This window comes from Myotis brandtii, unplaced genomic scaffold (assembly GCF_000412655.1).
Source record: "Myotis brandtii unplaced genomic scaffold, ASM41265v1 scaffold115, whole genome shotgun sequence".
NCBI classification, from domain to species: domain Eukaryota; kingdom Metazoa; phylum Chordata; class Mammalia; order Chiroptera; family Vespertilionidae; genus Myotis; species Myotis brandtii.
This window is the reverse complement of record NW_005353967.1, coordinates 10,191,834-10,197,147: the sequence shown is the minus strand read 5'-3', so window position 1 is coordinate 10,197,147 and position 5,314 is coordinate 10,191,834. Positions and strand designations below refer to the sequence as shown.

Sequence of the window (5,314 nt, the reverse complement as noted above, 5' to 3'; positions counted from 1 at the left end):
GATGCCAGACAATCCCGCTTCTCCCGTTTGAGTCTGAGTCCCTAGAGACTCGCCCGGATCTGGAGCTCAGAGCCTGGGACTCCCTCCCAATTGAAAATGACAACCGCGCCCTCAGCCGCCAGCCTGCTCCACGCGCACCTCCGTACCTTTGTATTTTCCACACTGCGCCTCCTCTGAGCCTCGGTATGCTGTTCTCTTTCCTTCTAGTTGAAGAATCTCTCCTCAGCCAGCCTTCCTGTGGTTCTGGGTGATGTCCGTTCCGTCTTTTAGTTGTATTTTTGAAGTGGTTGTTTGCGGCAACAATCTCTGGTGTTTACCTATGCCACCATCTTGGTTTCCTCCGGCTTTAGTATTTTTTAAAAAATGCTTAGCTTTTGACTCAGGAAATAATTCCCAATAATCAGATTTATGTACTAGGAAAGGAACATAGTATAACAAATGTTGTCTATATTTCTATTTGGCTTTTCTTCTCTAAGACTAGAGAGGGCAAGATTTTTTATATTCTGACATTTCTTATTTTCTGTCTTAATTTTTTTTGGCAGATCAAATCACAGCCATTGTCTGTCGGTCTGTCTGTCTGTCTCTCTCTGTGTATATGTATGTGTGTATGTTTAAATATTAGAATTATAAGAGAAAGAGAGAGAGAGAGAGAGAGAGAGAGAGAGAGAGAATGATAATTCTCTATATTTCAAAATCAGCTTATTTTGACCAGTACAAGTATTTAATGGATATGTATGGCTAGGAAGAGGAAGTTAACTATCTATTTATTCTTGGCTCAGATATAGCACAATTTCAGTCAGTAGTGATTGAATTTACATCATAAACATCTAATAACACAACTGCCAACATTAACTGACTTGGGTATTTCAGTGCATTTGTCAGCAGACATCATATCACCTGCCAATACTATTGGCACATTTAGTTGAATCTTACTTAACTAGTTCTTATTATTCTTAGTGAGAGAATAAGAGCTATGAGTTTTTCTTATGAGTTCTTCTCTTTTAGAGACAGTAGGGTGAGTAAGAAGCTTAGATTGTTTGAAGTACCAGGATAATGCTAAAATACTACAAAGAAAAAAATCAGAAATAAATTTAGGATAATTATATGAAGGAGATGATCTAAAGTCATAGAATGGCTAAATACCAACTAATATGTGGTCAAGGTAGGCAATTCGCCATGGGAATTCCAAAGTGTGTAACAAAAAGTCGTCCTTTTTTGTTTGACAACATTAACCTTGTCAGTATCTGTGTAATCCTTAATTGAGCTTGATTTTTATACATTTACAAATACTTATTTAGTCTATATTTATCTCACACTAATATATGTAGTCAGTGATCATAACAACTGAACAGAAGGCAAATACAGATAGTATCCCACACTTGGTCAGCAAAGAACTCACACTGCAGTATAAACTACCATCTGTTTTTTTAAGTGTTATGCAATGAACTGATTCACTGGCATGATAATTATAAACTTTATTTACCTACCCTCTAACCTTAGGGTGATATAGACTTCCTTCCCGTACCAATTGTTAGGCCAGACAATGCACCACCCCCAAAAAATATTCATGTCAAATCCTTGGAACCTAAGAATGTTACCTTACTTGATAAAGGGTCTTTGCAGATATATTTAAGTTAAGAATCTTGAGATGAGGAGATGATCTTGAATATTCTGGGTAGAAGGAAACAGACAGGCATACAGAGAAGACAGGCGTACAGAGAAGGTAACAGGAAGACAGAGGCAGAGACCAGAGTGATGTACTCACAAGCCAAGGAACGTCAAGCACCACCTGAAGTTGGAAGAGACATGGAAGGATTCTCCTGGTCGACCTCAGTCCAACAATATTAAATGGAAAATTCCAGAAATAAACAACTCATAAGTTTTAAATTGACAGAGAGAGAGAGAGAGAGAGAGAGAGAGGAGAGAGAAAAGAAGACACTTTAGAAGGAGCATGCCCGTATTAACAGACACCTTGATTTCAGACTCTGGCCTCCAGAACTATGAGAGAATAAATTTCTGTTGTTTTAAGCCATCAGTGGTGGCTTTGTTATAGCAGCCCCAGAGAACTAATAGTCCAACCAACCCACACACACACACATTTACACACTATTTCAACTAATACTATTAATATTAGTTCAATTTACTCTTGATCTCAAAGACATTTTGGCATACTGTATGTTTTTCAAAAAGTTATCATTGAAAAGCTCAAGATCAGTTTGAGGAGACTAAAAAGGATGATGATTTACACGATTTGGTTCCATTTAGCATAGTGTTCTGGTTATTTCTTATTGCTTAACAAATCACCCCAAACTTTAGCAGCTTAAAATAGGAGTATTATTTTCTCCCCTGATTCTGTGGATGGCTGAGCTCAACTGGGTGATTCTTTGGGGCTCTCATATTAATTCATCATATGACTCCTGGGGCATGAGTGATCCAAAAGTTCAATTGGGCTAGATATTTTAGATGACTCACCCTCATGGTGATAATTGATTCTAGCTGTCCCCTGAGCGTTCAGCTGGGGTTGTTGCCCTAGGGCATCTAACATAGCCTCTCTTTGTAGCTTGAGCTTCTCATAGGATGGCACCCCAAGAGAAAGTTTCATAAGAAACAAAAAGTAAAAGTGCCAAGTTAAGACTATGCCTTAATGGTGTCACTCTGCTATATTTTATTGGTTAAGAAGTATAAGTCTTACCCAGGTTCAAGGGGATAGAGAAATTGACTCTACTACTTGATGAGGGAATATCAAGGACACAATGCAGAAGAGCATGTGAGATATTTTTGTGGCTATTTTTGGAAAATACAATCTGCTATGCATAGTAATCAAGTTCATGAATAATACCAAGTTCAGAAAAATGATTTGTGCTTGAGTAAAAAGGATTAAAATTCAAAGGCACTTTGAGAGATAAGCTCCTACAGGAATGACTCCTCATTTAATATGGCAATTGTCTGGCAGCCTCAATTATAGCATTTCTTCATCTCTCCCAACTTTCCACTAAAAGAAAAAGGGTAACCTCACATCACCTCCAAAAACTGAGAGAGGTGGGCAATATGATATTAAGAGTTCTGCTCCTTTTTATGGCATATCTGGGCTCTGATTCATGAAATACAACACACTTTAAAGAGAAACCTTACTACCCTTACTATTGTCTAGTCCAGCCGTGGGCAAACTATGGCCTGCGGGCCGGATCCAGCCCGTTTGAAATGAATAAAACTAAAAAAAAAAAGACCGTACCCTTTTATGTAATGATGTTTACTTTGAATTTATATTAGTTCACACAAACACTCCATCCATGCTTTTGTTCCGGCCCTCCGGTCCAGTTTAAGAACCCGTTGTGGCCCTCGAGTTAAAAAGTTTGCCCACCCCTAGTCCTAGACCCAGAGCCCCAGGATCTGAATCACTCAGAAAATTAGGCAGGTGTCTCTCTACCCCAAAGGTGCTGAATTGCCTGCCTCCTTGCCCCACCGTCAACCTTCAAATGTTATTCTTCCCTATTAAGTTACCACTCCCATCCAAGATATTTCCATCAGAAAATAACTGGGCAAAAACTGGGGAAGGGAAGTAGTTCAGAACTAGAGGTGCAGCATAGCCTTTGGGCAGAGTAATACTAACAAGTAAAGTAGTTTGGGAGCTATGACAGAGGGGCTCGTTCTGGAGTTGGGGTTCAGAGTAACACACTTGCAGGCAATGGTGCTGCTTCAGGAGAGCAGAGGTAAAGCCTCTGTGCACATCGGTGCACATTATCCTGCCCTCCAGCTACAAATCTGAGGCAGGAAATGAATGAAACATCCCCGAGTAGTCAGAGAGCAGGTCACATCAAAGGTCTATGCACAACTTTACTTCTAAAAAGAGCCTGTCTTGTTCAAACAGAACAACAGGGTCCTAAGAATCACCACTGAAAGGATCTGTGACAAAGTAGAGAATGACATTGCAAGAAGTTATGTGATATTTTCATCAGAGTGCAAAAATTCCACAACATGGGAGTAGGAAGAGGAAGAAAAGATATTCAAGGAGACATGGACAAGATGAAAAAATTATGGCAAGAAAACTTTTCTTGTACCCCCCCTAAAATTTCTAGGTTACACGAAAAAGTTAAGTATACATTCCTCAGGGACAAACCAATGTTTTATATTTAAGAGAAAATACAGATAGAATACTAAGCTACAAGATGAAAATAATTTCTAGGACTAATAATGGTAAAAAAGAATCAATGGCCTTGGATAATTTTAAGTAGTTTAGTGGTTTATTACCAAATCAAGTTATGTCAGCAATGGTATAGACCCATGGTCGCCAAACTGCGGCTTGCAAGCCACATGTGGCTCTTTGGCCCCTTGAGTGTGGCTCTTCCTAAGCCTTAGGAGTACCCTAATTAAGTTAATAACAATGTACCTACCTATATAGTTTAAGTTTAAAAAATTTGGCTCTCAAAAGAAATTTCAATCGTACTGTTGATATTTGGCTCTGTTGATTAATGAGTTTGCCGACCACTGGTCTAGACTTAAGGACAGGAAAACATACCCTGCCATATGTTTTTTATAGATCAGGCTAAGATAATTTAATGTTTAACATTTTAGGATGGATATTTTGGTAAAAGTAGAAAAAAGAATAATAAAAGATGAAGCCAGTTGTAAATAGTCCAGAGGAGGCAATGAAATATTACTCAGTCACAGGAAAAATGAAATCTTACCGTTTATAACAACATGAATGAACCTAGAGGGTATTATATAAAGTGAAGTAAGGAGGAAAAAGACAAATACCATATGATTTAACTTATGTGTGGAATATAAAATATAAAATAAGCAAAACAGAAATAAACTCATAGATTCAGGGAACAAAGTGGTAGTCGCCAGTTGGGAGAGGGTTTGGTGGACTGGGTGACCAAAAGGTGAAAGGGATTAAGAAGAAGCACAAGTTGCCAGTTATAAAAATAGTCACAGGGATGTAGAGCAGAGGGAAGATACCTACCAGGTTTTTTAAAGGATCTATGACCCACCAAAAGCACTTAGTGATCCCTGTGACAGGATTAGCTTCAGAAATAGATATCTTGAATCCTATGCTAACTCCAATATTCCTGTAAAACAAATGAGAAAAGGAAAAATATAATGATGTCGAAGAGAAAGGAGTAGGTTAGTACAGGAAGTCTGCACACCTTCCAGCTGGCATGGACAAATGAGAACAGCCTTTCCTCTTAGACTCAGAGGACAGTAGGAGCCACCTCAGTATTTAAAAGTTTCAAAGCAGATTTCTGAACTAAGTAAAAAAACACATAAGATGAAAGTAATTGTATTTTCATTACACAAATTAATAAAAATCATG

General features: G+C 38.4%; 1 protein-coding gene across 1 annotated transcript in view; it reads right to left on the bottom strand.

Annotated features, from left to right (window-relative positions):
* Positions 1–5,012, bottom strand: part of RNF180 (ring finger protein 180) — a 119,148-nt gene extending 114,136 nt beyond the window's left edge. Inside the window, exon 1 of the mRNA XM_014548951.1 lies at positions 4,992–5,012. The gene's annotated coding sequence lies outside the window, so the exon portion shown is untranslated. The remainder of the gene's footprint in view (positions 1–4,991) is intronic.
* Between the last annotated feature and the right edge of the window lie 302 nt (positions 5,013–5,314).